This window comes from Patella vulgata, chromosome 7 (genome assembly GCF_932274485.2).
Source record: "Patella vulgata chromosome 7, xgPatVulg1.2, whole genome shotgun sequence".
Classification (NCBI taxonomy): domain Eukaryota; kingdom Metazoa; phylum Mollusca; class Gastropoda; family Patellidae; genus Patella; species Patella vulgata.
Window position 1 is genome coordinate 56,719,738 of NC_065885.2, and position 8,123 is coordinate 56,727,860.

The window sequence follows — 8,123 nt, forward strand, 5'->3', positions numbered from 1 at the left end:
AGTAAGATTGGTATGCATAATTTAAAAAAACGACCGTAGGGGGGAATATATACATTTTATAATAAAACAACATGAAAAGATATTATTCGTGTTGATGTTAAAGTCTGTGATGGGGTGTTGGGTGTTTGTGGGTGTGTGCGCATGTGAGGGGCGGGACCGGGGGGGGGGGGGGCAAATTTAAATGACATCTACTAGTATTCAAAGGTTCCACAATTTGAAAATTTGTTTTGTCTAAAAATATTTTGGCAAGAAGTATAAAATATTCCCCAAAATAAAAAAAAATAAAGTATGAATTCTTTCTTTAAAACAATAAATGTCCAAATAAATAAATGATTTCGACAATTGCAAACGAGAATTTCTAAATTCGCCATTTCGTAAAACAAGGTTAGTTTATGGGGCCACCGTCTCATTTTAATCGAAGTGAACCCTGATGCAATTTACGATAGGTTATAAGATGTAGCTCTCACTAATCCAGTGATTGTTCTAAGGACATCAAGATTTACGTTTTCAAGGTACAGGACCTTGGTTTTTGTAGTACACTCATTTCGGAGAACGTCCACGTAGTCGAATAATAGGCGACATTAAAGCCCAGTATATTGATTCTAGATATTTTAAACTTCTGACACAAATCAGTCCTTTTATAACGGAATAATTAGTATGAACAGCCCCATTACGATTACTAATTCTTAAGTTCTTTGCTATCAGTTAACCCAGCTCCAGCACAGCAAAGAGTGTTAAGAGTGCGGTTTAATTTTCTTGAGAAGGTAATAGTCCTTGTTTTGTGTGGATTAAAGTTGATTTTTCAACTTTTTGATTTTTTTTTTTGGCGGGGGGGGGGGGGGGGGGTAATGTAATTGCAGTATGTAAAGATGCGTTCAAGAGATTTCAATATTCGAAGAACAAAAACTACCCAGTGAAGATTCTTTTATTTTGATTTTGAATGAAAAGCCGTTATACTCTTCAAAAAAGTAGGGGATATTGCAATGAAAATACCTATGCAGTTGTGATATGATAAATAGTCATGGACATGCTCTAAGAGTATGTTCACAGATGAAGAACTTATCACCCCAACAGAACCACGGGGGGAGGGGTTCATTGTCAAATTTGACACTTCAAGGATGGGTTGATGAAAACTCTCGCCTGCTGGCTTATCCTATCCATGTTTGCTTTCCTATCGATTCTTGCATAAGATTTCCTGTTTATGGTATCTTTACTTTAGTGTACTACGTTTAATTTGATCGGAAGACGTGTTCGTCGGCGTCAACGTCAACCAACAACACGGCAAGAATTGGCCGTGGCACTGCAAGATGAGTGGGTCAGATTTCCCCAAATCGTGATTGGACGGTTCATTAGGAGCATGCCACGACGAATTGCTGAATGTCTGAGGATTGGTGGAGCAATTACTCGTTATTAAGACAAAAATCAAAAATGTAAGGTTTCTCTAATTGGCAACTGCGACGATTAGTGTTGGCTGCGCGAGTAACGTGAAAGGTAGCACGCTGTGATTGTCTAAATCTCCCAGCGTTAGTGAGCGTTTGGCGCGTACCTTTATCAAGTCGATAAAGATTCTAAGATAAAAACCCACGGAAAAAGACTTGGGAATGTAAAATTCGAGAATTTATTGGGCTTCGATATTTATGATAAATAATCAGTGATTAAAGACAACATCGTCTTGTATGTGCAATGCATTCTCGGTAATCTAGGGTTACCGCTTATTTTATTGCTCAAATTGAATATGCGGCAGTTTTCCGTTTCATCTCTCTATTTCACCATTTATTTATTGATAATGGTTTAGTATATTTAGATTTAACTTGTGTTGAGTAAATGGTCTTTGCTTTTAATCTGATTCCGTCTTTTTATACATAAAAATTGAGATATATGTATATGTTAAATTTAACGTTAAATTTTGGTTGATATTGCCAGAAAACATTTATAATATACAGATAATACTATTATCTGTGTAAATTCATGGTTGATTGCATCCATTGAGAAGTGTATGTTCACTTTGCCGTTACAACCATTCACAAGGGGGTCAGTCACGCGTGCCATATCGTCTGCTACGCGGTCCTTTATCAAGGAGCCTCTATGTGGTTAAGTCGCCGGTTCGCTAGCCTGCAGGTCGCACGTTTAATCCCTGCATTGGCCGAATAACTTCGTCGCGATTGTCTGGCCTCGCCCTCGTCCGGCTACGACGAAAAACTGAGGCCCGTGTATATATTGGCGTACAAACCCGCCTTTCCGAAACCTATCACATCCAGGGGGGGGGGGGGGGTTCCTCGCAAGTAAAAAAATCTCAGGTGTGTGTGTGTGTGGGGGGGGGGGGGCTGGTAACTGAGTGGAAGGGGGAGGGGGGTAACCAACCCCGGATAAACAATCGCAATCCAATCAATGGTCGATCTTAACATTAGCCCTTAACGCTAGACCACGCACGACCTGACCTCAGCACGAACCCCGACGCGGCTGTCTATAAAGGGGCAACCCCACGCCCCCCCTCACCCCCCCCCCCCAATAATCAATGCGTGACCTCCAGCTAACCTCGTAACAGAAGTCAAACGAGGTCAAAGGATAAACAAGAGTTCATTATAACAATACCTATTCATCTATATTCATATCCCCATTGTTCGGATAACAATACCCTATTCAATCTATTGAATAGAACAAAGGCGTCAACTCTCCTTGGTAAAAATATGGCCAGAAGGCCACAGATACTACTTATATTGAACATTTCATCAAAGCTACTTTATTTTGAGCGAATTTATCACTGTTTGTAGTTTTGACAAGATGTGTGCATTGATCGTAACCACCGTACTGTTCTTTCGAGTCTTAGCCTCGCTTCTCCATTTTTTAATTAAACCATTAAATGGCCGAACCGTACTAATCTACTTAAAATCGTACCCATCCGATAATGATCTTGTCATGTTAATAAATGTCTAATTAATAATTTATATAACATTTAAGGCCCAAAGAAAGAACCGCAATAGGCAAATTTAACTGTTACATACTGTCTGTTTAATTAAAGATACATTATGGGAGATAAGATAACGAGATGGCAGTTCTCACTATAATAGTTAAAAACTAGATAGTGTAAAGGTAATTTGCTGAAAATTTCAGTCAAATTGATTCACTATGAGCCGAGAAAGAAGCGGGTGAAATTTTTGCATAGTCTCGGTCATCATTACTAAAATCATTAATATAAACAGCATAGTCTCGATTATCCACTTTTTTGATTTAATTATCAATGGCCGTTAGCGGCATATAGGAATCTAATCCAGCCAACATCGAAGGCTAGCCTTGACATCGAGAGTTTATTATGGTCTGGATAAGTTAATTAATGTCTAATTGATAATTTAGATAACATTTCAGGCCTAAAGAAAGACGTGTAATAAGCAGATTTTGCTCTTGCATAATGCATGTTTAAACTTGAGCATCCAAAGATATTTATAATAACGGAGCGTAATCCATATTTAGTAATTACTATGATTAAAGGCTGTTTAATAACAACGACAAATTATTTGAACTGGAATAACCTTTTTAAAAGTGTCTAAACAGTAAAGAAAATCCATTAGTCATTCGCCATAAATGATAGAATATTACAATTAAAGAACAATATTGGTGTCAGTCATTATCACATATGTGATAGCACTAATTAAACACGTTCCAAATATAATACAGTAATACAGGTTTCCTGAATCGGAAGTTATATAGAGGTATGACTCGTGTTTTCAAACCTGTATTACTCAGCTATCGTAGCAATGATCTCTGTGTTAAAATTATATTTGGAATGTGTTTAACCAGCTCTATCACATATGTGATAATGACTGGCACCAATATCGTCCTTTAATGTGGCGGATTTTATATTGACAGTGTCAAATAATCGTTAAATCTAAAGTAGCATTAAATCTCTTGGGTTCTTTAGCACAGAAAACAATGTTTGATGTGAAATGATTTGACTATACGGTTACATGGGAAATTTTCAAATTAGATTGTAGGCAAAACATGACACACATCTGCATAGCTATCACTGAAAATAATATGTAAACTATCAATTTGCGAGTCGTACAAATTTGTATATTGGTTTTTAATGAGTTTAATCAGGGGAAGAAATTTGGCCGATTCACCGGAAACATTTCAATTTATCACCTTGCAGACGCCATATTGAAAGATCTGGTGGTAGCTGATATTGTCACCTATCTGTTGTGGAACGGTTAAACCCCATTTGATTTCATTTCTATCACGGAACGAACAGTAGGACGTTAAAACCCATTTCATTTCATTACAATCACGGAACATCCCCTGTAAGAAAACAACACGACTGAAATATATGAGAATTTAGGTGTTTGGAAATAACGTGCATACGCTGCCTATTACACCCTTTAATAATTAATTTGATGTATTTTTTTCTAGGAACACCATCAGTCATATCAAGATCATATGGTCGACCATCTTATAAACAATATCATCCATGGCAGCTGCCCGTGTTTAACCAACATAGAGGTAGGTGTACATTATTCACTTTATTTAAAGATCTATCAAAATACATGTATATATCTATTATCTGTTATACTATATCTTTATATACATGTTCATATTGTATGCTGTCCTTAATGGATGTCTTGATACAATAAAATCTTATCTTATCTTATCTTATCTTAAGGCCTGTCATTGAGTCAACTGGCGTGGTTTCGAATCCCCGGTTGTACGTGGCAAGGAGTAGGGTCGCCTGTCCAATCTCGTGGGTTTTCTCCGGGTCTTCCGGTTTCCCCCCACTGCTAAAGACCCCTACGTGCAAGCGAATTATTGAAATAAAAAAATTAAACCATATGTTAGTCCCGAAATGACCTAGTTTGTGTCGAGTGGACGTTAAACCCCATTTCCCTCTTTCCTTATTTAAAGATCAACGTTATGAGGAGCGAGTAAGATGTTGGCTTGCTAACCTGGAGGTCCCGTGTTCGACATCCGTGTTGGCTGAGAAAGTTCCTCGAGATTTCCCAGCACATTTCCCCTTGTCAGTGGTGGAGGATGGTGGGCCTGACAAGGAAACATGTCTAGTCCTTCGGATGTGACGAAAAACCGACTTCCCATGTACACATTGGTGTGCGGGTAAAAGATCCCTTGGCAATTGGAATTCGATGTAAGAGTAGGCCATAGCGCCGTGTACAGATTGCCGTGCACGTTAAAGATCCCTTGGCAGTTGGAATTCGATATAAGAGTAGGCCATAGCGCCGCTGCCCGGGCAAAATATGCCTTATAGCACATTGTATGGCGCAAGCCCGTCTTCATTAGCCCAGTCGAAGCTGAAAAGTAGGACGTTAAACCCCATTTCATTTCATTGATTAGCCCGTACATGTAATGTATCTATATGGTTCCCTGTTTTGATATGTAACCCATTTTATAACAGCCGAGAATAATAAATTTATTATGTTGTGTCACTATTTTAAGAGTTATCTATTTGATACATTTCAGGTTATGGTTTTTGAGGAAGATAAAATCTGCTGAAACATAAATATTTCTTACAAAGGAAACTTTTTTTTAAAGTTCTGGTTCATCTGTGGTTTATTTTTCATTTTTCAAAGGATGCAATTATATATACACATCAATATATTTATTCTTATATCATATTTTGATCTTTGGACCAGGAACTCGGGCCCAAGCGCTACCCATCTTATTCTTCTTGTTGCTGGGAGCGACAATCTTCGAAAAAGGCTTAAGGCTCCGCCAATTCAAATACGATCAATTTGGCATGCGTTTTCCTCGAACAACTGCATTTGGTTTTTGATATGACGTCACAATTCCAAGATGGCTGTGCTTCCTGGTCCATAGTGCATTCGTACTTGTTTATATATATGTATGTATCCACCAAAACATTGTTCTACGTTGAAACCCCCAGATCGTCTACTGTCGTATCGTTATGTTATTTAACAGCTATCTATCACGTGGTCGTTTAACGTCTGCTTCCACAAAGGTCACATCGGAGACAAGTTCTAGTTCTAGTAGAAGCCGAAACTTGCTGCAGTGTATTAGAAGATTCATTTGTGGCCTATGGCCATGGAATGATTTAGTACGAATATATTTCCTATTTAATAGCCTACTTCATTTCGCTTTATTTGCTCATTTAGCCTTGTTATTGACTCAGTCGTCCAGGAAGGCACACATTGACTAAAATAATACCACTGGTTTCAATTGTCGTAATCAAGTTGATTGAAAACCACAACTGACGAATAGTAAATGTTTATCAATTAGTGCATTATGGTGAAAAAGTTGCCTATCGACAGAAGCCGAGTCTGTGACAATCTAGCCGAATTTCGTCGAATTTGTTACAGTGTTCGTCGACAGACGTAAATCAGTCGGACATGGAAAAAGGAAAACGTTATAGTATCAATAAAGAATGACAAACTGCCTTTTTTTAGGGGCTGTGTGAAAATGTTTGAAATATACTATCGAAACGAACAGATGATTTCTTATTTCTGCATTTTCATGATTCTATTGTCTGTAAGGATAACACAGCGCGTTATATATATCCGAAATTTTAAGGCTATATGGCGCTGACTCATTCATCAGAATGTCCCGGATTCGATACCGGTCGTGACCGAGAAAGTTCCCCAGGGATTTCCCTGTTTGGTTTCCCCGTGTCAATGGCGCAGGGCGATGGGCCTGTCGAGGTAACATGTCTAGTCGTTCGTATGTATCGTGTATACCATTGGAATACCATTACAAAAGTAGGAGCTAGCTCCGCTATCAGAGCACATTTTCACCCATAGCATGATGTATGATGTTAAACCCCACACATGACAAACAATTGTAAAAGGGGCCCATTTCTTTTCCATAATATTCGAAATTAAAAACACGAATTAGAATTCAATATTATTTTATCCATTTCAATCAATATTGATGTTGTTATTTTGCCGTGAAAATATGGGATCCTAATATCCAATATCAATGAACATTTTAAAACCAGTACACGAGTCGTGGGTTCTATGGTTTCTGGCGCCATTTGTAATGAACAAAGACAAACATATTCTACAAGACAAAGCAGAAGTAATTAGTATTTCACCAAATATAATTGAATAGAAATTGCAATAAATAATATAAAAATGGGAAGTAATTAGTATTTCACCAAATATAATTGATTAGAAATTGCAATAAATAATATAAAAATTGAATATAAATCACTTTGTACATTCATATTACATTAAAGGGGCATTAGGTAAGATTAGATAGTGAGATGACAGTTCTCGCTATAATAATTAAAAAAACATATAATGAAAACAGAATATGCTGAAAATTTCAGTCAAAGTGCTTCAATTAACTATTTAATTATTAGGTTAGCTTCGATCGTCATTACTACCCTTGCAACGATAATATACAAAGTCTCGATTATCCAATTTTACGTTAAATAACCCATCACTAAACGTATTGAAATCTACTAAATATCGCAGGCTTACGATGGCATCGAGGGTTTATTATGGTCTTGATAAGTTAATTAATGTCTAATTAATAATTTAGATAACATTTAAGGCCTAAAAAAAGACCTGCAATAGGCAGATTTAGTCTTGCATAACGCATGTTTCATATGTGCTTTTAGACCCAGAGCCATACAAAGTGATCATTTTCAGTTTATGCAAATAAAGTAACATCTCTAATAATACCCTTTTATCTATTTTCTATTATCAACTGATTTATTAATGTAATTTATTTAATGTGAATATTAAGCTTCTTTTGTCCAACAGATATTTTCTGAAATAAATTGTTCTGTACTTTTTGTTTTGTGATCAAACCACACCGATGAATGGAGCATTAGTATGAATTAGCGCGAGTTGTAAATACACAATTTTTCCCTTGTTTTTTTTTCTTCCCTTTTCCTGCTTTTTTTGGGGGTTGACTTTTTGGTCTAGAATTTGAGAAAAGGGACCAAATGTGCTATTTCATAGCAGTTTTGTGTAATACTGATGATATTATAGCGGACGGATAGGGGGTGTAAAGTGTCTATGTATAGAGCAATCATTACGTCGGAAGTGACATTTTGACCCAAGTCATCATCAAATCCCCTTCTTTTTCTTCCAATTGTAGAGTCGGGTTCTTGAGAGAACGTACTTTTCTCCTAGCAAAAAATCTGTCAACACCCT

At 37.1% G+C, this 8,123-nt stretch overlaps 1 long non-coding RNA gene across 1 annotated transcript in view; it reads left to right on the plus strand.

Moving 5' to 3' along the window:
- LOC126826851 (uncharacterized) overlaps window positions 1-7,759 on the plus strand; it is a 49,604-nt gene extending 41,845 nt beyond the window's left edge. The window contains exons 4-5 of the long non-coding RNA XR_007682421.2: window positions 4,405-4,494; window positions 5,464-7,759. This is a non-coding gene — a long non-coding RNA (uncharacterized LOC126826851). The remainder of the gene's footprint in view (window positions 1-4,404; window positions 4,495-5,463) is intronic.
- The last annotated feature ends 364 nt before the right edge of the window (window positions 7,760-8,123 follow it).